This window comes from Zalophus californianus, chromosome 8 (assembly GCF_009762305.2).
Source record: "Zalophus californianus isolate mZalCal1 chromosome 8, mZalCal1.pri.v2, whole genome shotgun sequence".
NCBI lineage: Eukaryota > Metazoa > Chordata > Mammalia > Carnivora > Otariidae > Zalophus > Zalophus californianus.
In genome coordinates, this window is record NC_045602.1 from 108,502,042 (window position 1) to 108,529,068 (window position 27,027).

Genomic DNA, 27,027 nt, shown 5'->3' on the forward strand with positions numbered 1-27,027 from the left:
GTGGCTCAGCCAGTTAAAATATTAAAATAGCATCCACTGGTTGTTATGCAGCAAACCCTTACAGAGGCAGCTTGCACCTGAGAAGTGAGAGCAGCCCTGCCAAGCTCCTTCCTGGGACCTACACTCAGCATCTCTGCATCAAGCCACCGTAACTTTGAACTGTGTCTGTGGGCCTCTGTGTTTTATCTCAATTTATTCCATGCATCTGTTAACAAGGTGTGTCCTAAGGTGTGAGGAAAGCTTAAAAGAGGTTATTTTTGGAATCTGGGAAGGTTCAAAAATTTTTCCATATAAATTAATGGTAACTGCTTCTTCATTTTATTGCATTTTTTAAAAAGATTTTATTTATTTATTTGACAGAGACAGAGAGACCAGGAACACAAGCAGCAGGAGTGGGAGAGGGAGAGCAGGCTTCCTGCCGAGGAGGGAGCCCGATGCGGGGCTCCATCCCAGGACCGTGGGATCATGACCTGAGCCAAAGGCAGACGCTTAACTAAGACTGAGCCACCCAGGCGCCCCCAGTAATATAGTTCTTAAGATATGATTCGACTAATGAGAACAGGCATTCACCAAATGCACTGGGTAAAATAGATATGAGAAAGTCCACTACAAGATTATTTGTGAGAGGAAAATAGTGGGAACAACCTCAGCATCCATCAACAGATATCACGTTAAAATAAATTATGGTCAAACCACACAACGGAATACTATGTAGCCATTAAAAATATGAGATCTGCATGTACTAACATGGCAAGATGCCCTGATACAGCATTAAGTGAAAAGGGTAAGATAGAAAATGGTATGTCCAATAAAATCCCATTGGTATTTCTAAAGAAGAGATATGTATGCTGTGTGTGCAATATATGTACATATGTGTATGGCTAGCTATAGAGATATTTATGCTTAGAAATATTGCACAGAAAATATCTGGAAAGATACACAAAAGGGGGTGCCTGGGTGGCTCAGTTGGTTAAGCGACTGCTTTCAGCTCAGGTCATGATCCTGGAGTGCCAGGATCGAGTCCCACATCGGGCTCCCTGCTGAGCAGGGAGTCTGCTTCTCCCTCTGACCTTCCCCCCTCTCATGCTCTCTCTATCTCATTCTCTCTCTCAAATAAATAAATAAAATATTTGAAAAAAAAAAAGATACACAAAAGGTATTTACAATTACCTCTAGGAAGAAGCACTGAGGAGACACCAGACTTGTACATTTCATTTTGTGCCTTCTATACTACTTATTTTCCCAGACTCTTCTTTTAAAAGGATGACTGTTGCCTTCATCACAAGTATCATAACTATCATACGTATACCAGGGTGGAGACCTCCCCCCAAAGACAAGAAGAAAGATATGGTTTGGATTTATTCTCTTTATTCCCTAATGGCATCTAGGGAGCATGAGTCCTGAAGCCTGACAAAGAAAGGTTACATCCTCAAAAGGGAAGTCTAAGGGGTGCCTCTTTTCCAGCAATGTTAAAATAATTCTAGGGCATTTGACTTGCCAAACTGGGAACATTCCACAGAAATAGGACTCTAACTTATGAAACGGCTTTGAATAATGCAGTGTTTTATATATAGAGAGAGAGAGAGAGAGAAATGGATATTATTTTCAGAAATATTTTCGGAAGTTAGGAGTTTCTATTATATTTCTGGATTTTAATCTTTTTTTAAAACCAATGATATCACTGTGCCTGTGCCAATTTTGAGTCACAATTCAAGCACAATCAAATGTGGCCAAGAGCTGCCCTCGGCTCCCCACAGGAGAGGGACTTGAGACAAGGCTGGCTGAGGAGAGGCACGGAGCTGTGGGGCTCTAGCTGAAAGCAGGGGGCGCTGTCCTGGCACACTGCTGCAAGCCCATTGATTCCTAACCCAGTGTGTCCACAAGCAAAACAAGAATTCAAGGCAGAAGATTACAGGTAATGGTTATAAGACCACTTACTCTCAGACACCAAAAGCAAGTCTTGCAACAGAAAGAAACAAGGTGTGGCAACCATGACAATCACCACTCTGCACCTTCCCCCACCCCAGGCCCCTCAGTTCAAATCCCCTGGGCACACCAAATCACAAACACGGAATGTAATAAGGAATGCTGGGACCCTGTCCGAGCAGCAGATCATGGGCAGGCCAGGTGGCTAGGAAAACCAACTCTCCCATCATTCTGCAGTGACATGGAGATGCTGAATCTCCCTGTCCACGGCCACAAGCAGATGCCAGGAACCTCAGCAGTCCCTGCAACAACACCACGGGCCTCTGTGTCCCTTCTGTCGAGGTTACTGTTTGGTTTCTTTTCAGCCTAAACCTAATTCCTTCAGCACCTGGGAAGCTGCTTATCAAAACTGCATGCCCGACTGGTAGGAGTGGAAATGGACCCCAGCATCTATTACAGAGAATCTGCTTCCTCACACTAATACAGGAAATGATTCGTGCTTCTTAACCATCACAAAGGATGGGACATATGAATGGCAGAAAAAGAGACAGGCAAATGTTCTCATGTTCAGTGGGGAGGAAGAAGATACAATCCATAAGTGCATTCATTACGGATCATTGAGCCTGATGCCCGAAGAGTTTAAACTGTGGGGTGGGGCTGTCATCTGTGACACCTTTGTGTGCCCAACTCCATTGGGTAGGTATTATTATCCCCATAAAACAGATGAAAAAACTGAGGCTCGGGGAAGTTCTTTAACACACCTAAGGACACCAAGTAAAAAGTGTTAAAGCCCTTCAAACCCCAAAGGCTGTACTTTCTCCAAATTCAACAGAGAAACTGAGGTCACCAGGCCCAGCCATCAGTCCTACCACGCTAGGCCCATCTGTGTCTGATCACAAATTTAGCAGAGTTCAAGTACTTATATTCCTGTTTTGTTGTCTGTCCCATATAATCTACTTTTTACTCTTTTTTTTTAAATTTTTTTTATTGTACCTTTTACTCTTTTTTAAGGAACTGAATGGCTGTTAACTAGACTTCTTGTGGTGATCATTTTGTAATATATACATATACTGATTATGTTGTACATCTGAAACTAATAGAATGCTATATGTTAATCATATCTCAGTTTCTAAAGAGATATTACATGGGGGCACCTGAGTGGCTCAGGTGGTTAAACATCTGCCTTCGGCTCCGGTCATGATTCTGGAGTCCTGGGATCGAGCCCCACATCCAGCTTCCTGCTCGGCAGGGAGCCTGCTTCTCCCTCCCCTTCTGCCCCTCCCCCAGCTTGTATGCACGCTCTCTCTCTCTTTCTCTCTAGTAAATAAATAAAATCTTAAAAAAAAAATAAAAAGACATTACATAAAAAAGAAAGTGATACACTGATATGAGGAATTCTTAATCTCAGGAAACAAACGGAGTGTTGCTGGAGTGGTGGGGGGTGGGAGGGATGGGGTGGCTGGGTGATAGACAGTGGGGAGGGTATGTGCTATGGTGAGCGCTGTGAATTGTGCAAGACTGTTGAGTCGCAGATCTGTACTTCTGCGACAAATAATGCAACATATGTTAAGAAAAAAGAAAAAGAAGAAAATAGCAGGAGGGGAAGAATGAGGGGTAGTAAGTCAGAGGGGGAGACGAACCATGAGAGACGATGGACTCTGAAAAACAGAGGGTTCTAGAGGGGAGGGGGGTGGGGGGATGGGTTAGCCTGGTGATGGGTATTAAAGAGGGCACGTTCTGCGTGGAGCACTGGGTGTTATGCACAAACAATGAATCATGGAACACTTCATCAAAAACTAATGATGTAATATATGGTGATTAACATAACAATGAAAAATAAAAATTAAAAAAAAAAAGAAAGAAAGAAAGTGATACAATGTACTGCTATAGAAAAGCCTAATTTCTTAAAGAATCCAAAAGGGGGTTTGGGACACTGATTGATAAAAAAGAGTAAGAAGGGGAAACAGCATCCTATCCCTGCAGCTTCATGACCCATAGACCAAAAGTCAGGCATTAAGGTGCAGCTTGCCTACGTTGGGACAATACTGTCTCCTTAGAGGGAAAAAGGGCATTCAGGGTTCGTGCTGTAAGATGTTGCTTTTCTCTCAGCTGATAATCAGTGGAGCCTCGCCTGGGTTCCTGCGGCCTGGACTCCACCCAGATACCCTGCGCGGGGCCTGGGCTTTATCCCAGCACCTGTGCATAGTCTTCTTTCCTGCAAACCAACTGCCAAGGAGTCTTTGAATATGTACAATCTCTTGGGTTGTTTGTTGTTCTCCTTCTGCCTTTGAACACCTCGTTTTCCAAAAGTCAGCAGGAAACATCTTGTGCAAAACTGAATAAAATCCTGCTTCTTGGGCACCTGGGTGGCTCAGTTGGTTAAGCGACTGCCTCCGGTTCAGGTCATGATCCTGGAATCCTAGGATCGAGTCCAACATCGGACGCCCCGCTCGGCGGGGAGTCTGCTTCTCCCTCTGACCCTCCCCTGTCTCATGCTCTCTCTGTCTCATTCTTTCTCTCTCAAATAAATAAATAAAATCTTTAAAAAAAAAATCCTGCTTCTTCACGCAAATTCCCACTAGGAGCACCAGCATGTGTCCCTGTGCCAGGCACAGAGTGTCAAGTGCAGTGGACATATGACTGGGTGACAGGGATGGCAGATGGATGGACACCTGCACCACAATAACTTCTGCCATGAAATTCTTGGGGTACACCTTGTGTGAGGCCATGATTGACATGTTCTTTCTTTAAAAATATTTTATTTATTTATTTTAGAGAGAGAGCATGGCAGGGGGCGCAGAGGGAGAAGAGAATCTTACGCAGGCTCCGCGCTGAGCACAGAGCCCGAGGCTCGATCCCACGACCCTGAGATCATTATCTGAGCAGAACCCAAGAGTCGGGCGCCCAACCGACTGAGCCACCCAGGTGCCCCAGGCTGTGCTTGAGATGTTCTTGTGCAGCCACAGATCAGCTCTAAGATAGAGAAAGATTACAGACCCTGAGCAAACAAAACTAGCCTGCAGGAAATGTTACATAAAAAACACTAAAGGAGACAGCATAAACGAGTTATTTTTTTTCTTGCTCTATGCTAATGTTTCACATTAATTTTATTTTTTAAATTTATTTCTTAAAGATTCTTTTATTTATTTGAGAGATGGGGGGCAAAGGGAGACGAGAGAATCTCAAGCAGATTTCCCGTTGAGTGCAGAGCCCGATGTAGGGCTCGATCCCAGAACCCTGAGATCATGACCTGAGCCAAAATCAAGAGTGAGACATTTAACCGACTGAGCCACCCAGGCATCCCTCTCGTTAATTTTATTAATCCAGCATAGGATCTTTCGATTGAGATAGGCTCCCAACACACCAATAGCAAGCCCACCACCACCTACCCTTATTATTCTTGTTTTTTTCCTTTAAATGTTAAATCCAAGGCCGAGGGTTCTAGGGGTTCCCCTGAAACCATAGGCCACATTTGAAGCCCATTCTCCCCTCCCCTGGGGAAAACTTTTTACTCTTTCTATCAGATTCTCAAAGGGATCTGCAATCAAACCAAGGTAAAGCACAAATGTCTTCAAGCCTTCAAGAATGTTGTATTAAAATACAGCCCCTCTTGAGTTGCAAGTGTTGGGGGCTGACTGGGTATGGGCTGAGGGCAGGAATAAGCCCAGGACAGTGAGAAGGGACAGCCAGGGCTGGTCATCAGGCCAGATGGGAGCCAGAGCAAAATGTAACCCATTTCACTTTGTTTTGGCACTGGCCCTGGCCTGTAGCATGCATGACAGAGAATTTTACTGTATGACCATTGGAAGTAACCTCCAGAAGCCCTGCTGCATTATAAGGCCGTGGCTTGAAGGAAGCACCTGGTTAGCTGGGGAGCAATACGGTATGTGGTGATCGCTGACCAAGCTCTGGAGATCAGCTGCTTAGTTCCACCACGGTCTCGGTGAAATAACCTAACCGCGTAGCAGTTTTCTCAACTGTCAACGCAGATAAAAATAGTCTCTCTCCCCTTGCTTACTGGGATAAGGCCAAGTAAACACTCAATAAATGTCAGGGATCATGATTACTATTTAGAGGAGACATTTCGCTCATTTGTAATCATTTTCTTGTGTGACCTTTGCAGTGAACACTTCCTGACAGTGCAAGATTTATTGTCATCTCTATGTTAATTTTTCCCTTTAAGAACTTGCGGCCACATGTTTTAAAAAGCATATTCTTAGCTCTCCTGCCTATTTCAGAACTTCGATCTTCAAAGGACCGAAGCAAATGTATCTCCTCCACATTTTTCTTATATTCTCTTTTCTGTAAATATCACATGAAGTCAAGTTGACAATGATTTGAACATTTCTAAGTTCGACTGACGAAATGACAAAGTGGATTTTTCCAATCTCCGCCACGGATAACGCTTTCCGGCTAAAAATGCCTTGTGTGTGTTTGATGCTTTCACCTTCTTCCAGCGCTTTCATAACTACTCCTTATTTTATTTATGTGCTTCTTTATTTATTTATACCTGTACCTTTTCCCATCAAGGACTGAAGGTGGCTTTAAGGACACACAAAAGTTGACAGGTTGGCATGAAATAAAGGTAGAGCCGAAGAAGAAAAACAAGGAAGAAAGTAAACCGAAACCCCTGGGAAAAGGTAAGAAAAAGGCATTATTTCTATTTCACAGAGAAGGAAACCAGGGCACAAAGCCACATAATGCTTTTTGAAGCAATGTGGGTTAAAAGCTAGAAATAAGCTGACACTAAGCCAGCCCTACAAATATCCTGCGGCTCTGGGGTATTGGGAAATTGACTCAAAACAAAACACACCAATCCAAAAAAAGACCACCGTCCAGCTCATCAAAAGTGGGACAGAGAGATGGGGACTCCTCCCGGGAGAAGTCCTGGGAGCTGATGGGACTGAGCTTGGAGGAAAGTGGCGTTGAGAGCAACGATGATGATCCATACCACGGATCAGGTATTAGAAAGGGCCAGGCACCATTCAAGAGCTGTCCCTCATTCACCTCCTCATTCACTACTCACCACAGTGCCTTATGACGTAGCACTAGTATTCAAATTTTGCAAAGGAGGCCCAGAATATTTAAGTAACTTGCTCAAAGTCATAGAGTGAGTGGGTGGCAGATTCGGACCCAGGCGATCTGACTCCAGAACACACTCCTAACCTCTGTGTCTCCAGAGACCCAATGCAGACAGAGCTCATCGACGGGAAAGCTGGATGATCAGGGTCGGTCTCTCACAAAGCTGAGAGGGTAAGGAAAGCACGCCATGGTAGGTGGGTCTAGGAAGTTGCAAGGGAAAATGAGGACACAGACACAGTTTTTTCTTGTCATTTCTTGAAGTTGGAGATGAAAGAAAGAAGGTGGAATGTATGGATTACCAGCCACCTTGATCAAGTCTCTATATATAAATTATTTAAATACAAAAGTCAACAGAAGTTGCAGGGGGCACCTGGCTGGCTCAGTTGAAGAAGCACGCAACTCTTGATCTTGGCATTATGAGTTCAAGCCCCATGTTGGGTGTAGAGATTACAAAAAAAATTAAATAAATAACCTAAGAAAAAAAAAGTTGCAGACTTTGAGAACCCTTAGAGAATCTCACAATTTGAATCTGGAAATATATAGATAAAAAATTTCTTTGTAAGATGAAAGGCACAAATGATGTCTTAGGGTATAAAAAGCAATGCACTCTATATGAACGAACAAGGCAGTCTAGGAAGCCTCTTTGCTCCAATTCAGGGTTTCTCGGCCTCAGGACTATTGACATCTGGGGCCAGAAAATTCTTTGTTGTGAGAGATGGCTGTCCTATGCAGGATGCCTACTACAATCTGGCTTCTATTCACCAGGTACCAGTAGCACTGGCCTGCACCCCAGTTGTGATGACCAAAAACGCCACTAGGCATTGCCAAACACCCCCTGGAGAACAAATCGTCTTCAGTGGAGAATCACTGCACTAGCTATCATCACACATAGACCTAAACCTTCTCCCACAGAATTGGATGTCAATTTTCTTTCATAAAAGATTAGTTAGTGTCACGTTTATATACCAAAACAAGTGTTGTCCCAGTGCCACCCAACTGGATCCAAGACAAATCAGTCTGGGTTCCAATGGTTGGGCCAATGATATCTTACCACCTTTTCCAGTATTACTTCCAGGGCATGAACCTCGAGCCTGTGAGTGTCCTTTTAAAAGAGTTAGACTCAGTTAAGACAAATTTAAAGGAAGGTAGTATTTACCCTACAGTAAAATGGCCACTCATTAACTTTTCTCCCTGTATGCATATGCCATTCCTGCATCAAGAGTGGAGTCAATTCCTTCACCCCCTTGAATCTGAGCTGGTCTGTGACTGCTTTGACCTACAGAATACAACATAAGTGAGGCAAGCCTTTAAGAAGACTAACAGTTTCTGCTTCTCTTCTCTTGGAAGGCTCACTCTTGGGATTCTCCCTCTAGGAACTCTCCCTTTAGGAACTCAGCCGCCATGCTGTTAGAAGCCCGAGTCATGTGGGCACAAAGAGGTCCCATGTAGGTGTTCCAGTGGACAGCCCTGCTGAGCTTCTGGCTGATGATTAGCATCAACTGTCAGCGATGTGAATAAGATCTTGAACTTCATTTCAGACAATTCAAGCTCCCTGGGGACTGCAGCTCCAGCCAACATCCCAGGGAGCATAAGCACCACCCAGCTGAATCAAGTCAACCCAAAAAACTGTGAGAGAAAATAAAATGATTGTTGTTTCAAATCACTACATTTTAGAGGAGTTAGGCTGCAAAAGATAACCCAAACACAACCTCAGGTCCCTGTTGGTGACAGGGACCAGAAGGGGCAAATGTACATATGTGACATGCATGGAGTCCAAGCAATCGGACAGGAGATAGTGAGCAGAGAGGTCTATAACAATGGCAGAGTCTAGGATTGCATGGCCAGGAGGGTGTAATTCCAGAGAGGACAGTGAAATCAGGTCATTGTATGTTCATGAGTAGCAAAGTCATTTTAATGTGACTTCTTAAATAAGTGTAGATGTGCCTTCAGTCAAATACTATTCCTGAAACATACAATTTTACATGATCATCATCGCGGAGGATCCTATTACTAGTGCACCTAGTGTGTGTGAACACAGTGCTGGGTACTTTACACACATTGTCCTTTGTCCTCGAAAGGGCCTTGAAAAATAAGCATACTTATCTTTCCCTCTTTCCCTCTATACTCTCTCCTTCCCTCTCTTCTTTTCTACTTCCTTCTTTCATGAGAAAAGGTAGTTTAAGGTTTTTTATAAATCACATCACATTGTTCAATGCAAGAAAGCTTCCTCTTATTGCTTTGAGCAAAAAATAGAATCCAGAGCTCTGTTTTTTTCTTCCCAGTTCTTTCTTTTTTAAATTCCAGTATAACTAATGTACAATGCTGTATTAGTTTCAGGTGTACAATATACTGTTCAGCAGTCTATCCATTACTCAGTGCTCATCATGATAACTGTACTCTTAATCCCCCCAACCTGTTTCACCCCTCCCCACTGTCCCTTCCCTTCTGGTAACTCTGTTCTCTATAATTAAGAATCTGTTTGTTTCCCTCTTTCTTTTCTTTGTTCGTTTGTTTTGTTTCTTAAATTCCACACATGAGTGAAATCATGGGGTATGTGTCTTTCTCGAACTGACTTAGTTTGCTTAGCATACTTCTCCCTAGCTCCATCCATGTCGTTGCAAATGGCAGGATTTCATTCTTTTTTATGTTTCTTAATACGCTGAAAGACATTCAATATCCTTCTTAGTTTCCTGACTAGTTATGAACAACTTCAACTTCCCATGCCTGCTGAAGGTTGAGTTACTATTTGGAAAGTGGTATGTGGGTTTACAATCGGCTAGTGGCGGAGACCAAGTATCCTTCAGCTCACCTCCCATGCCCTGACACCCTGCACGTGTTTACTGTCTGCCACATGGGTGAATGCCATGGCCCCTCGTCAGTAGATGAAATCAGGAAATCGATCGGAAGTAGGAAGATTCTATCTAGACAGACATAAAGGCTGCAGCTAGGGACAAGTGTTGTGGCAACACTCTTAACAGTAGGAAAGACATTTCCTTTCAACCATTCAGTAAGGTAGCTGGATCGCCAACAGCAAGCACAGCATTCAATACAGAGCATGCACTTATTCAGTGCTTACTGGACGAATAAAAAGTATTAAATAGACAGCAATATGAATGTGTGGAAATGTTAGACAACTGTGTTCACTGTATAAAATAAGTAGGATTATCTGATATTATTGATTCATGCTGACCCCACAAAATTCACCTGAATGCATAAAAAAAAATTCTCACTTATGGGTGGCTCAGGCGGTTAAGAGTCCAACTCTTGATTTCGGCTCAGGTCATGATCTCAGGGTCATGGGATTGAGCCCCAAGTGGGGCTCTGCACTCAGCACAGAGTCTGCTTGTCCCTCTCCCTCTGCTACTCCTCCTGCTCGCTCTCTCGCTCTCTCAAATAAATAAATAAAATCTTTTAAAAAAAAATTCTCCTTAACAGTATTATGTAGATAATTCCTAATTTGTTTTTCCCAATTTCTGAAACTTGCTAATTCCTATTTTTGCTCAGGTTGCTATTGTCTTGAAGCTGTAGGAAGTCACCACATAATCCATATTCATGAGGTACCTATTTGAGAGACAACGTATTTCAATCAACTCATTCTTTGAAGGAAGAAGGCACAATTAGCCACAGACTTGGCCACAAAGACCAAGGATCTTCTCATCTTCACAAAGTAATTCAGATTCAAATTTAGGGAATTAGCTGAGAATTTATAGGCAGAGATAAAGCAGTGGGAAACTGTAGGGCACTTCTCAGTTGTAGCATAAAAGGAAAAATTCCACTGGCATCACCTTAAATCATAATTGAGCAATTGCCTGTTTCTTATTATGACTATTTCTCTATACTTCATTAATAATATATTAATAACATTAATAATAACTATGGCCAACAGGGCAATTTAAAAAAATAATTTAAAAACTCTACAGGTAATTCTGAAAGTACTCACAAAAAAAAAAATTCTTGAGGTCTAGTAGTAAACAGTTATAAAAATATTCCCTCCAAGGGGCTCCCGGGTGGCTCAGTTGTTAAGCATCTGCCTTAGGCCCAGGCCATGATCCCAGGGTCCTGGGATCGAGGCCCGCATCGGGCTCCCTGCTTAGCAGGAAGCCTGCTTCTCCCTCTCCCACTCCCCCTGCTTGTGTTCCCTCTCTCGCTGGCTCTCTCTCTGTCAAATAAATAAATAAAATCTTTAAAAAAAAAATCGTAAAAAACAAAACAAAAAACCCACCATAGAATACATTCTCCCAAATGTGGCTTTGCTTAAAACCACCTCAAGTTAATTAGGATCCTTCACCATAAGGTGATTTGTGGAGACTGCATGGAAGGTATCTTCAAATACAAATCAAAGCACTTTGCAAATGAGAAGGCATCTGCTGACATACACATTTGCAATGAAGAGATTATATGAGAATAGGATTAGATTATTTGCTTAAAATTATACCCAAAGCTGGGAGAAAACATTTATACTAACAGCAAATGCTAGGAAGTAATTCTATGGATACTTTGAGTCGGTATTAGAATAACTTCCCTGGAAAGGCTCTGTGCCGGTACAAATCACTTTTTTGCCCAGTACTGAGCAACACGAAGGATGAGAAGTTTTAGTCTCTTCCTGAAAGGAGTTCAGCAGGTAACCAGAAGTCTAGAAACACCTGCGGGAGCACTACCAGCTGCCACCGCAGCAGTGGTAATGACCGCTTGCCTTTACCAAGTGTTCTAAGCTCGGTGCCTCACTCAATCATCATGACAACCTAGGAAGCACGCAATATCATCATTTTCATTCCACAGACGAGGAAATTGAACAAGGCGAAGTGTAGCAACTCGCCCAAGGTCAGAATCAAGGTCAAACCCAAACTAGTCTGGCTCTAAAGCCAAAAATAAGAATGTAGATGTGATTTTTTTTTTTTTTTAAGTGAGGGCAACACTTAAAACCAGAGGGAAATGATAGAATTAAATCAATAGCATTGAGGGGCACCTGGGTGGCTCAGTCGGTTGAGCTTCTGACTCTTGGTTTTGGCTCAGGTCCCAATCTCATGGGTCCTGGAATCAAGCCTGGCGTGGGGTTCCCTGCTAGGTGGGCAGTCTGTTTCAGATTCTCTCCCTCTGCCCTTCTCCTCACACTCTTTCTTGCTCTCAAATAAATAAATCTTTAAAATAAATAGGTAGATAAATAAATAGGGGCGCCCGGCTGGCTCAGTTGGTTAAGAGTCTGCCTTTGCTCAGGTCATGATTCTGGGGTCCTGGGATCAAGCCCCACATCTGGCTCCCTGCTCAACGGGGAGCCTGCTTCTCCCTTTTCCCCCAATTGTGCTCTTGCGCATGCTCTCTGTCAAATAAATAAAATCTTTATTAAAAATAAGCAAATAAATAACACTAAGACAATTGGCTCCCTTTGGGAAAATAATAAAGCTATCACTCTGCCTCACACCTTACACCAAGATACACATTTCAAAGTAGAAAAAAAAAATTAAAACTGTAAAATTGCCAGGAGATACCTATTCATATAATCTCAGGCGTTATAATGAATTTCTAAATATTGCACCAAAGCAGAAACATTGATTGATAACACTAACTATATAAGAATCTAAAATCTCTGTACAACAAAAAAACAACACATTTCCTTATAGCAGCCAAAACTGGGAGACGAACTAAGGACCACTAATAGGGGGAAAGTTAAAAAGACGATTGTGTATTTGTACTCCAGAACACCTTAAACTGGCGGAGATATTAACATCTAAAGGATGGTTGTGATAGAATGGGGAATTTTAAAAGGCAAGTTGCAGAACAGTATGTTTTTGTTAGAGATTTCTGGCTCGCTAAAATCAAACACAGAGCCCAGACTTGAAAGTTCCCTGAGCAGACACAACCAGTTAATCATACAAGCAAAGCTTAATTTAGTTTATTTTGCAAGATAAGAGAGGTTAAGTTGACCTGGGTCACTTCTTGCTTATGCCTCTGAAAATCATAAGCAAAACTTAAATTGTTCCCCCAAATTGATAGGCGGTAACCACTCATCAATTCCTTTACCTTTAAGAAAATTCTAACATTGTAACCAATTACCCAAGGACTAGTCCAGCCGCTTTGTAAAAATATACCTCTGAGCCTTGTTCCATGTTTCAGTTGGAGCACTCCCAGTTTGCAAACTGGCTTTTTAGTGTGTGTAGGATAAACTTTTACTAATTACTACTTCAGGGATTCACTGTTTGTTTGTTTTTTTAAGATTTTATTTATTTATTTGACAGAGAGACACTGAGAGAGAAGGAACACAAGCAGGGGGAGTGGGAGAGGGAGAAGCAGGCTCCCCGCTGAGCAAGGAGCCAGATGCGGGGCTCGATCCCAGGATCCTGGGATCATGACCTGAGCTGAAGGCAGACGCTTAATGATTGAGCCACCTAGGCACCCCCGGGTTCATTGGTTTTACTTCTGTTTTCTTTCCTGAACTTTTGACAGGTTAAAAGCTACGCATAATCAACTGTACTAAAATACATACATTTACATACACAGTTTACACCATGGAGATAAGATATATTTATAGTACACCCCCCTAAAAATATACACAGTACTATTGGTTACCACTAGGAAGGAGAAAGGGAGGGTGAGAATAGAGAATGTTCTCTTTTTGCTTCCTTTTGATCTATGTGTTTTACTTTTTTTTAAAGCAAACATTACTTTGGTCATTTTTTTTTAAATTTTACTTATTTATTTGCGAGCGAGAGAGAGAGAGCACGAGAGGGGAGAGGGTCAGGGGGAGAAGCAGACTCCCCGCTGAGCAGGAAGCCCGATGATGCGGGACTTGATCCCAAGAGTCTGGGATCATGACCTGAGCCGAAGGCAGTCACTTAACCAACTGAGCCACCCAGGTGCCCTACTTTGGTCATTTTAGAGAAAACAAATTTCAATCAGAGTGTATAAAAATTAAAAGACAAAACTGGGAAAAATTATTGTAAAAAATGCTAAAGATTTAGTATTCTTGATGTATAAAGTACTCTTATGAATTAGTAAGGTTACAATTCCAATAGAAAAAAGGCAATCCATAGAAAAGAAAATGTCCAAGAAAACACAATATTTCTTTACACTGAAATCTTTTTTCCCTATAATATAATTAGCAGAGGTTTCAAAAAATTACAATATTAGTGTTGAGAAGAGTCTTGGAAAAAATGATTTTCATCCCTTTTCTGGAGGACAAACTAGTAATATGTGCCAAAAAAGTTTTAATGTGATAGAGCAATTTTTCTTATAGAAGTTTAGCTTGAAGAATAATTTAAGATAAATACAAGGGCTTAATCAGGATGTTGAACACAGCCCTTTACAGCAAAGCCTTACAAACAATGAAAATGATCAAAGATAGGGAACTGTTTATTTGTACAATGATCTTTAAAGTTGTTTCAGAGAAAAAAATATTTCAGAGAAACACAAGGAAGCAAAGGAAAAGGTGATCTCATAAGCACTTAAAAGAAAAAGGGCCTGGGGCGCCTGACTGGCTCAGTCGGAGAAGCATATGACTCTTGATCTCAGGGTCATGAGTTCGAGCCCCATGCTGGGTGTAGAGATTACTAAAAAAATAAATACACTTGAAAATATAAAAAAAGAAAAGAAAAAGGGCCAGGATCTTTTTGATGCCCTACAGATTTTTTAGTTGAAAGTTTTACTGGGTTCATTAAGACTTGCATGCAGTGCTTTGGACCAAAGCAGACAAATCTTGTGAACCTTTATCCACTTTCCCCCAGTGTACTTCAAACTGTGGAATACTGGCAAGGATAAATCTGGATTTCTCCAGTTTTCCCTGTATTCATTTATGTGTGTCTCTACAATCTGATCACATGTCTGGGTTCACCCATCCACAACCACAGTCAACATACAAACTATTTCCATCACAAGGATCCCACGTGTTGCCCTTCTGCCCAACCCCAAACTCCTGACATCCACCAGTCTGTTCTCCAATTTCTAAAAATTGTGTCCCTTCAGAAACATTATGTAAGTGAAACACAATATGTAAACTTTTGAAATTTGCTCCCCCCGCCAGCAGCTGAATTCCCTGGGAAATTCACCCATGTCGTTGTGTGTCTGGATAGTTCATTACCCTTAACTGCTGAGTGGTACTCCCTGGTACGGACACACCACAGCTTGCTTAACCGTCTCCTGATGAAGGATATCTGTGCTGTTCTAGTTCTTCGCTGTTATAAACAAACCTGCTACGAACATTCATGTATAGGTTTTTGCTTAAATGTAAGTTTTCGTTTCGCTCAGCAATCACTGGGTCATAAGCTAATTGCCAGTTTAGTTGTAGAAGAAACTGCCAAACTCTTTTCCAGAGCAGCTGTGCCATTTTACGTTCCCACCAGCAGTGTGTGAGTGGTCCAGCTTCCCTGACCCTTTACCAGTATTTGGTGGTGTCAACTTTTATCCTAGCCATTTCTACAGTTATCATTATTAGTGTAATTTGTTTTTCTGATGGCTTATCTGAATATCCTCTTCGGAGACATGTCTCCCCGTGTCTTTTGCCCATTTTCTATTTGAATGGTTTACTTTTCTACAGTTGAGTTTTGACAGTTCTTTATATACTGCAGGCACTAGTCCTTTGTCAGATAACAGATTTGCAAATATTTTTTCCTGGTATGTACCTTGTCTTTTAATCCACTTTATGTGGGCTTTCAGAGAGCAAAAGTTTTCAATTTGCATGAGGCCCAATTTATCAATTTTTTAAAATTTTTTTATTGTTATGTGAATCACCGTACATTACATCATTCGTTTTTGATGTAGTGTTCCATGATTCATTGTTTGTGCATAACACCCAGTGCTCCATGCAGAACGTGCCCTCCTTAATACCCATCACCGGGCTAACCCATCCCCCCACCCCCTCCCCTCTAGAACCCTCAGTTCGTTTCTCAGAGTCCATCGTCTCTCCTGGTTCGTCTCCCCCTCTGACTTACTCCCCTTCATTCTTCCCCTCCTGCTAGCTTCTTCTTTTTCTTTCTTCCCCAATTTATCAATTTTTTGGCTATTGTAGATTTCATGTCAATCATTTCCATTTGCTTTCTTTATAACTTGGATTTCTTCGCTGAGCTTTTCTAGTTTGTCATCTGTTTCAACAGAATTTGTAAACAGTTGTGGAGGTGCTTTTACGGTAATTGCTTTAGAAGCCGTAGCAGCTCATTCCAATGTCAGCTTCGTCTCAGTGTTGGTGTCTGTGACTTGACTCATTCAAGCTATGATTTCTGTTTCTTGGTAGGATGAGTGATCTTGGTCCTACTTAAATCCTTTATTGAAGCATACAGCCATCCTGTTTAGGTTTAGCACACAGCTCACGGCCTACTTTCATGGGCTGTGGTTCTAATGACAGGTTAATTTTCAGAGCCTTTTCATTGGGTGTGGTGGGGGCTCCCATAGGCGCCCGCAGGTACTGCCCCAGGGACTAGCCCAGCCCAGTCTTTCAGTGCGGGGTGGATCTCAGGCCCCTCTAAAAGTAGGCTTTCCGGGTGGGCTGCTTGTTGTACTAGAATTCCCCTTTTCCAACGCTCCCAGCTGCTCCCCAGCTGCCCCAGTGAATGTAACAGGGTAGGGAGCAAGGGGAGTCTCGGGCCCATGGGGACAAAGGGGCTTCTCAGTGACTTCTTCACAGTCACTTACTGTGTTGGCAGAATCCCCTTGCTTGTGCCCCATCATTACCTGGGACTGGCTTAGCAGAGGAGTGGAGTCTCTGGCCTAATGGAGGAGAGTGCTTCCTCTGGCCTCTGATTATTATGGGTTTTTCTACAGATTCCCTTTTGGTGGGTGCTAGGCTCTCCTGGTGATGTGGCAGTCCTGGGGAGAAACGAACCTACCTGGGCCCCTTCTTGTTGCTAGGTGGCAGGCTGAAAGGCACCAAGTTCTGGTCACCTTCTGTTGGGCGGGGAAGGACAGAAGTCACCCTGCCTCTGTGTGGTTCCTTCAGTCGTGGGGCCCAGAACCAATTCATCTTCTTACCATTGCTTGATATTCTTCGACTGCCTCCCACGCTTCTATGGTTTATAGTTGTATTTAGCCGGAAGTAATGGGTATGCCATCTTGTCAGATTAGAAATCCCAAAAGATTTTTAAAATCTCATTACCCTTTATTTTTTTATTTTTATTTTTTTTAAAGATTTTATTTATTTATTTGAGAGAGAGAGAATGAGAGATAGAGAGCACGAGAGGGAAGAGGGTCAGAGGGAGAAGCAGACTCCCTGCTGAGCAGGGAGCCCGATGTGGGACTCGATCCCAGGACTCCAGGATCATGACCTGAGCCGAAGGCAGTCGCTTAACCAACTGAGCCACCCAGGCGCCCTCTCATTACCCTTTAATGCTACTATAATTTCATCAAATAAGGCAAATCTAAATCCTTTGGTCTTATCTTTGCAGAAAAGCACAACTTTTCTTGGCAAAGGCACGAAGAAAAATCAGATATCATTTTCTAATGTTTGTATTCTAGCCTGCTATCAGTCAAGCAAGATAAATGAAAAGGTGTCCTCCAATCGTACAACGCATGTACAGTAACTAGATTTAACATTGGTGGCCTTAGGACAAGTTAGCTTCTCAGATTCCAACTGAGTAAAGTAATCTCTAATAACTTGGAGGTTTTATTTCTAGTAGGCACAAAAACTCTGCAAACAATGAATTATAAAGGCTTAGCACATCTGGTACACTTAAATTCTTGTTCTTGGTAAGGCTCAGGAATATGCAAAAAGTAGTCACTAGAGGGCAGCAGACTCAAACACTGCCCCATAGCAAGCAATTGCCAGGCGCCATCTCCAGGTTCTAGACCCAGGGCCAGTTTTATGGGCTAAAAACATGCAATATTAATTTAACCCATTCTCCCTCAAACTTGACTTCTAAAATGGCATGGGCCCATGGGTAACTGCCTTATCTTTTTGCTTATCTTGTGCCCAACATGCCCTAATATTTTCCAGGAGTTATTTATAGAAGAAAATTCTGGATCTATTGACTGAGTACATTGTGAAGAAATGGGGCGAAAACTCTTGGCTTGTTTGTTTTTAGAACTTATTTAAATTTTCCACTCAATTGCCTTATTTTGTGAGCAGGAAAAAATTCATAATGCTATGAAATGTAATGAGAGTTTTCTCGGGGCGCCTGGAAGAGCATGTGGATCTTGGTCTTGGGGTCGTGAGTTCAAGCCCAACGTTGGGTGTCGAGATTACTTAAATAAATAAACTGATAAAGAAAAAAAAGATAGTTTTAAAAAGCAGTCCTTAGAGGGTGCTTTGCAAGCAAACTTGGCATGAAGTTGTAACAAACCAGCAGCTGGCGTTGCCACTGTTCTGTCTGCAGCTTTGATGTTCCCATGGCCAAAAAACCCCCAGCACTAAGCCATCTCCAAGTTCAAAGGATTCGTCAAACAATGGCAAAGCAGAGCCACCAGAAACGGACACCTGATATCCGTGACAAATATGGTAATGCTGTATCAGCCAGTGGGGCCGCTTTCTGTGTTGCTGTGTGAGCATACACAGCAACACAAACTGGAATAGAATGGAATTGAATGGAACCTGTCCCCCGTTGGCAGAGTCACCCCAAAGGAATGGAGAGATCAGTAATTATCCCAGCCAGTTGTAATACTGAATTGTTTCAAAACCAACTCATAATTGATTTCAAGTAAAAGCACTGTGCACCCATTAAAGTAAGGCACGACTGAAGAAATAAAGTACATGTGAAACCTTCAAAAAAATTAAACTAAAATAAATAAAAAGCAGTCATTAGGGCTATTCCTTAAAGCCAGAGTCTCATGCACTATAATTAGAGAAATATTTGCTGGAAAAATAAATTAAGGAAACAATTCTGCTTGGAACATACTTTCTTCACCGTAGAGAAATGGGAGTGATAATTTTCTGCTCTCAGAAGCATTCTATCTCCTCACAGATGTTCATTTCTCTGCTGTGTTCTCAAGAGAAAAAGCTGAGGGCTTTCGAGAGGCCGGGATGGGCTAGTCCGAAGACTTTCCAAATGAGCGTTAAGCAAATCTGCAGGGATTAGGTAAGAGTATACACTATTTCACTTAGAAGCTTTTTCATCCTAGAGTACACACATACGATCACTCACAGCTTAAATTTGATGACAAAGCTCTAATCTGGCGATCAAGGGACTGTAATACTTTATATCTATTTTTATACCTTACCAAATTTCACATATCTATGCTTTCCATTGATTCATTCAACAAGCTTTTACTGAGCACCTACTATGCGCCAGGTACTATATACCCTTATTCTCTGCTCACATGTCAGGGTCTGGGTTTAAAAGGCAACAACTGCAGGCACCGTGTGATGAGACAGGCAGAGAACAAAATGAGAATCCTGAAAGATGAAGCATGGGCGACCCAGGAATGGATAAAGCACTTACCCTTAAAAAGTATGTTCCAATAAGCTGGGTTTTTGTCACTTCAAGCACGTTAGCAAAACCCAGCTCTAGGAAAACCTCCAGGGAGCCTGGAGGTAAATAAAGGGCAGCCACTCAGCAAACAGCATGATTTATAACTTCAAAGGGCAGAGAGCCAAGTTTAAGAATAGTTCCTGGGCCAGATGAGAAAATTTCCTCTGGACAGAAAAGTTATCAAGGGTTGTATTCATTCCAGCAAACAGACTGAGAAGACTCGTTTTCTTCCCTTGGTTTTTAAAGATTTTATTTAATTATTTGAGAGAGAGAGAGTGCGAGCTGTAGCAGGGGGAGTGGCAGAGGGAGAGGGAGAAGCAGGCTCCCTGCTGAGCAGGGAGCCCGATGTGGGGCAGGATCCCAGGACCCTGGGATCAGGACCTGAGCCAAAGGCAGACATTTAACCAACTGAGCCACGTAGGCGCCCCTCTTCCCTTGGTTTTAACATAAGCAGTTGGATCCTACTTGGTGTTGAGAAATTTAACTGAGAAGGCAATGCCTTCTCTCCAATTAGTCTGCAGGTGGTTAGAGCTTCTTCAACAATGGGAAGGTGAGACGTTGAAAGGCGAGCTCAGGGAGCCCTGCACAGGACCCTGGTCAAAATGAACCACAGTCCTGGTCACCCCCGGGACAGTGCTGATACTAGAGATATATTCAGGGTTAGCAGGGTTAGCAGAAAGAAGCCAGCAGAGACTGAAGGAGAAACACTTAGGAGGAGAAATATTTAAGACTTACTACTTAGCACTTACTCATGCCTGAATGTTTGCATTTCTTTAAAGTTCTGCCTTTGAAGTCAGCCTGACCCAGATTTGAGTCTTGGCTTTCCACTACTCTTTGAGTAACATATCAATATGTAACCTCTCAAAGACTATTTCCTCCTGGGTAACATGGAGATCACAATAGTACTTATTTCTCAGGGGCGGATATAAGAATCAGAAGGAATGGTGCACAGAAAATGCACAGCACAGCGCCTGGAAGGTACGTGTACAATAAATGATAAACTATTAATCTCTTCTCAACTGCATATAGTCTCCTCTGTCCTACAAACACATCACAGTGAATGGTACTTACGATGGGGTACATTTGATTTTTTTCAATCAAGTGGTTTTCTCATACTTTAAGAAGACACGGGGCGCCTGGGTGGCTCAGTCGGTTAAGCATCTGCCTTCGGCTCAGGTCATGATCTCAGGGTCCTGGGATCGAGCCCTGCATCAGGCTCCCTGCTCAGCGGGGAGTCTGCTTCTTCCTCTCCCTCTGCCCCGCCCCCCCGCCACCCCTGCTCATGCTCTCTCTCTCTCTCTCTCAAACAAATAAATAAAATCTTAAAAAAAAAAAGACACAGCTGAATGACAAGTCATGAGTGAATGCTCACTTGCAGTAGCCTTGAGAGAGAGCTATCAGGCCAGACTCTGTACACCTGAACTTCAGAGATAAATGCCTGTAGGTGAGGCTCTCGACAGGAACACAGCCCATCTTTCAAATCAGTTGGGATTTCTTTTTAAAACTCTCTAAGTGTAGGCACAGTACACAAAAGTAAACAAGTCTCTTCTCCCACAGCAGGTGCCTTTGAAACTCAAAAGAGAGGAGCAGTGAGAGATGCCGCAGTCAGCAAATGGCCTTTGAAAATAATTCTCCTCCTATACTAGTATTTCTAATGACTATTTAACATTATCTACAATTTAGTAGCCTAAAATAGAGAACTATATTCTTCTATTTTTAGAAAAGGGGTGGAAAAGTCACAGTTAGAATAGTCTATATAGAGGTCACCGAGGAAATAGGAGTTGCCAGGTTGCTCTGTGACCTCAGGTGATTCACTGAAAGGAAAAAAGATATAGTTATCTACTCTTTTTTTTTTTTTAAGATTTTATTTGTGTATTTGTCAGAGAGAGAGAGCGAGAGAGTACAAGCAGGGGGAGTGGCAGGCAGAGGGAGAGTCAGGCTCCCCGCCTGAGCAAGGAGACCGATGCGAGACTTGATCCCAGGACCCTGGGATCATGACCTGAGCTGAAGGCAGACACTTAACTGAATGGGCCACGCAGGCACCCCTTATATTTATCTACTCTTAAATAGCAAATTCCTTGGATGAAATGCCTAAATATACAGGTTACAAAACGGCCTCTGAAGATTGGGATGTTGACAGATTCCAAAAGCAAAATAAGGGGACATTAAACCGCTATTTAACTTTAGACACAGAGCTTGGGCTGTCAGCTAGGGCTTTTAATCATCAAAGACTTACTGTGTTTAATGTTCAGTTTGCTATATCAGCCAATTTCTCAACAGATGCTCTTCGAAGTTAAAGTTTGAGGAAAGGGCTCAAAAAGAAAGATTTCCCACCTCCATACTGCAATGTGTAAGCAAAAACTTCAGAGGAGCTCTTTGTCCTGATGAGAATGTGTCTGGGGCGCTCTCCAGAACAAAGGTTTCAGAGGGCCCTGATGAGATCAGAAACATGAACTAGGCAGACTTTCTCAAGTGAGAGTAGTACACACAGGACTTCACCTCCAGGAAACCTTGGTGACTGCTTTTGAGGGGTTTATCCAAGACCACTGACCACCTCCCTTGGCACTTCCATTCTGCCTACTCTATGCTGTTCTCAAGCCCAGTAACAAAAGAGAAAGAGAACAACTATTTAAGAGGCAGGGCGTCCAAGCCCATCAATAAGTGTGTATTGGAGATTAACTGACAGGCTCAACTGGACTCAGTTCGGCAGTCTCTGGAGCGGCCTGGAGTTGACCAGGGAGGAAGGAACACATTTCAAGGACCAGAACAATGCAGCTGAGGCATTAAGGCCTGACTCTGCATAAAAACCAGCCCAACAGGAGTGGCAGGTCCATGTTAATGGGTAGTTAGACACCCACTGGCAGGGGCCTGTGGCACGCACCTGTACGTTGCCTGGGGCCTTGCTAGTTATTAAAATATTGCAATCCTGCTGAATTGTCGTTAAATATTTTGAACAAACGCCCGGGACATGAGATTACACACATCTACAAGGGATTTAAACAGAGGAATGTGACAGAAGTGCAGTTTCAGGAAGACCTTTTTGGCAAGTGTGGTCTTTTGCCGGATCTCACCAAGAAGGGCAGAGGGAGGGAGTTTCATGCTCCTGTGCCTGGCTTAGGGGACAAGTTGTTTGTTCTATCATCACTTCATAAGGAGTGGTCAGACAACCCTCGCCCAAGCCACCACCAGTTCAAGACAGATGAGCTGTGTTCATGTGGACAGACAGTCTCGCCTGCCTTTGGGTACCCAGACTGAAATGACCAAGGCTTTCAGGTTTTTCTGACTAATACTCTCAGATTCTTATCAACTCATTGAGTTTCCTAGAAAGTGCTCTTAAGTCTCATGTCCCTTGCTACTAATATCCTCCTCCAGGGCATGAACAGTGATATGGTAGTTGAGCATACAAGATAAGGACAGGGAAGTATCCATTAGGGGGGCACCTGGGTAGCTCGCTAGGATAAGCATCCGACTCTTGATTTCGGCTCAGGTCGTGATCTCAGGATCGTCAGACTGAGCCCCTCGTTGGGCTCCACGCTCAATGGCGAGTCTGCTTGAGATTCTCTCCCTCTGCCCCTCCCCCCACTCACATATGCATGCTTATGTGCACGCACATGCGCTCTCGCAAATAAATAAATAAATCTTTTATTTATTTGACAGAGAGACAGCGAGAGAGGGAACACAGCAGGGGGAGTGGGAGAGGGAGAAGCAGGCTCCCTGCAGAGCAGGGAGCCCGATGCGGGGCTCGATCCCAGGACCCTGGAACCACGACCTGAGCCCAAGGCAGACACCCAATGACTAAGCCACCCAGGCGCCCCTCAAATAAATAAATAAATCTTTAAAAAAAAGAAAATCCATAAGGTTTAGCTCCTGGGGAAGATCACTGGCACGGGAGCAAGGGCAGGCCTAGTCCTAGCGCGTAGCGGGGGTGGAGGACATGTGCCCAGGAATGAGGAACAACTGTAAGAAGAAGTAGAATGGAAGACAGGCAAGCCCTTCAAAAAGCCTCACTGGGAAGAGCAGGTGAGTGATGGTGAAAGCCAGAGGCCAGCTGCACGGTGAAATGGGGGATCCTCTACAAAAGTGAGGCTTCAGCTTGGGTGCCTTTCCTTACAACCTGGCCTCTTCAGTGGTCCCTGCCATCTCCTAAAAGTGAGCCCACTCGTCCCTTGCCTGCTACTCTTCCAGGGTTTACAACTGTGATGCTGACTCCAACCTTGAAGTTGGGACCTCGCCACTCACTGATAGGCCATCTGCACACGGACTGCCACCTGCCGGGATTTCTGGGTACTCTCGCGGTGTTACCCCTTGCAGGGCTGTGCTGGGCTACCAGTGGGCTATTCTATACCACCACGGTGGGTCCCACCCCCTTGCTAACTGTGTGTCTGAATTTCGACCGTAGGTTTTGACAATTGGGCTAATTTGACTGAATCTTTTTTTTTTTAAGATTTTATTTATTTATTTGAGAGAGAGAATGAGAGAGAGAGAGCACATGAGAGGGGGGAGGGTCAGAGGGAGAAGCAGACTCCCTGCTGAGCAGGGAGACCGATGCGGGACTCGATCCCGGGACTCGAGGATCATGACCCGAGCCGAAGGCAGTTGCTTAACCAACTGAGCCACCCAGGCGCCCTGAATCTTTTTTTTTTAAGATTATTTATTTATTTTTGAGAGAGAGCGAGAGAGAGAAAGAGCGAGAGCAGGGGGAGGGGCAGAGGGAGAAGCAGACTCCCCGCTGAGCAGAGAGCCTGACACAGCACTCGACTCTGGGACTCCGGGATCATGACCTGAGCCGAAGGCAGATGCATAACCGACTGAGCCACCAGGTGCCCGCCCATGACTGAATCTTAAAGGTCAGCTCCTGGCTCCTATTTCACCCAGCAGCCAGAGAAGCCAGATCCTGGCTTCACCCTCAGACCTCTGTTCCGCTATAAGCAACCTACCATACTCAACCAGTTCTTGAGATAGTCAACCATATGGTGAGCCAAACACAAGCTACCTGAGTGCAGCCAACAGTGAGCGAGTACGAGGGTGGGCACAGCCCAATGGTGACTGTCAGCTGGAAACCTCTGACTGTATTCACAACCTCTAGAAGATCAACTTCCTAACAACACACAACAGCATACAAGCAAACCAAGAATGCAGGTTGGCCAGGGAGTGGGATATGTTAAGAATCTGAAATAGAACGAACAGTAGCCATCAGAGCACCAAGAGAGACCAATGTGTCTCTGAGTAAACAACAGATCCAGAGTTATGAGAACTAGATTAAAATGTGGGCAAAATCTGCTGGAGGGCTACGGGGGAGGGAACCTGTAAGTACACCTACTCATGAACACAGTGAAAGGAAGGAGAGTGGATCCTACTTATAAACAGAAGATCAAAACTCAAGACCCTGGACAGTTTTGAGAAACTGGAGATGGAAGATGATCAGCCCAGAGTAAATGAGGCTGGGCAGTTAGGACAGCGACTTCCCCCAGAGTTTAGGACTGCATTTTAGGAACATCAGAAAGAGCCTCCAAATCTCTCTTCTACCTGTCCTTGATTCCTGAAATTAAACCATTCTTTTAGGGCTAGGTCCTCTTAAACAAAGAGCTTCCTGGAAAAGCCAACACTTGAAGCTACGGTTAGTCATTCGTCTTTCAGTCTAAGTTTCAAATTGTTTTTTGGGAGGCTTTGATGGGTGACGTGTGAAGACCTCCAGCACCCAGGGATGGGGCGGAGGCCCAAGCAGGAAGGAGAGAAATGAGAGTTGAGACCCCAAAGGGCACAGGCCCAGAGTGACTCACCCGGGTGTGGGGTGCCCATTATAAGCCTCTTGTGTTCTATCTTGACAGAAATGGCACAGGATTCATACCACTGCACATGAGTTGATAACTTCCTTTGCATACATTGATGGCTGACAGTTTGGCCATGTCTCCAGCAGTTATACAATTTGACTTTTCTTCTGGAAGCCAGAGGCAATCTGACAATCTCCTCCCTCCAACACTGATCATGCTATGGGGCTAAATTCAGGCTTCACCTAATTCAGTGCCGCTTGTGACTCCCATTCCTTATACATGGAACGTTCCAAAGTCACTCATAACCAGCCTTAAGCTACACATGTGGGGAGTAGAGAGGAGAACAGAGTTTTATGTTAGGATCAAGTTCAGCCCCAAATCTATACAGGTATATCTCTTAATGAAATAATAATGGCAGTTAACATTTACTCATTCCTTCCTCGTACAAGTACTTATTGAGTACGTGCTATCCTGGAGTTTATATTCCAACGCAGGGAGACAAAGAAATTAACAGTCCTACCTAGGGTGCCCAATGGCCCTGCTGCTATGGAGAAGAATAAAGCCGGGGTAGGGGATGACAGAAGAACCTCAGCAGGAGGGAGGGGGGCTGGCTCTTAGATATGGGAGGCAAGGGTGGGCCTCCGTGAAGGGCGACACACACTTGGTGTGGCGTAGGCCCAGCCCGGAGAGGGCAAGGAGATGGTTAGAGAGGCGGCAGGTCCAGGGCCCAGAGGGCATGGGCGCCAGCTAAGGACGTGGGCTTTTGCTCTGAGACAGATGAGAAGCCATGGGAGCTTTGCGCCAAGGACTAACATGATCTGATTTGTATTTTAAAAGGATCTTCTGGTGGCTGTGTTGAGAAGAAACTGTAGGAGGACAAGGGCAGGTATGGAAAGAGGTGGTTAGGAGACCTAACAATAATCCAGAAGCAGACAACAGTGGCTCACACCAGGGTGGTGGCCGTGGAGATGGCAAAACTCTTTAGATTCTAGATTTATTCGGTGGAGCTGACAGTGAGGGACCGAACATGAGAGAGGTTGAGAAGGACTCCTAGGTTTGGGCCTAAGTGAACAGATGGATAAAAGTGCTTTTCTGGGATGAGAAAGCCTCAAAGAACAGGTGTCTGTAAATGAGGGGGAAGGAACTGGGGAGGGGGGAGAGGAATTAGCAATCTGGTTTAGGATGTATCAAATTTAAGAAGTCTAACAGAAGTCTAAGTGATGATGTCAAGTACACAGAGCTCAAAACTGTTAAGAAATGTCCCCCCAAGTCCCACAGCTAGTAAGTGGCAGAGCTCTGAGTCCATGTCCGTGGACCTCCGGGTCTGGACTGAGCAACGAATGGGGAAGACAAGGGCTTTGCAACCAGAGATGGTCACTAACTATGTCAAGGAATCATCAGTAAGCTTAAGTAACAGACTTTTTGGCAATTCTGCCAGGGAAACTCGTAGAAAAGTTGTTCCCCAAATGCAGAGCATACTTCATACAAGGAACACTAAAATCCCTGTTACTATCACCTATAACATAAAACAGGCCCACATTGCCACTTTATGAAGTTTTCAAAGAACAAAACAAAAAACACTTCCACCCTCTCCCCGTTGAGCCTCTGAATGCAGCTGGACGGAGATCAGAAAGGGACTGAGACAAAAAAGGTCTCCAGGAAACAGCTCCCTGTCATGGTTACACCAGGGAGCTTGTCCTTTGAAGTCTCTCCCCACAGTGCTTAGATAAGATGTTTTCTACTCCAGACAATGGGCCATTCCTCAGAGAGGCGCTACGGGAAGGGAAAGAAACAAACACATACCCGTATGTAGAGTGTGTGAGAGTGTGTGTGTGTGTGTGTGTGTGTGTGTGTGTGTGTGT

The 27,027-nt window shown here is 43.8% G+C and overlaps 1 protein-coding gene and 1 pseudogene across 4 annotated transcripts in view; one reads left to right on the forward strand and one right to left on the reverse strand.

Annotated features, from left to right (window-relative positions):
• Window positions 1-18,565, forward strand: part of LOC113937439 — a 35,594-nt pseudogene extending 17,029 nt beyond the window's left edge.
• Window positions 1-27,027, reverse strand: part of SHLD1 (shieldin complex subunit 1) — an 89,032-nt gene that overhangs the window by 51,198 nt on the left and 10,807 nt on the right. The window lies entirely within an intron of this gene.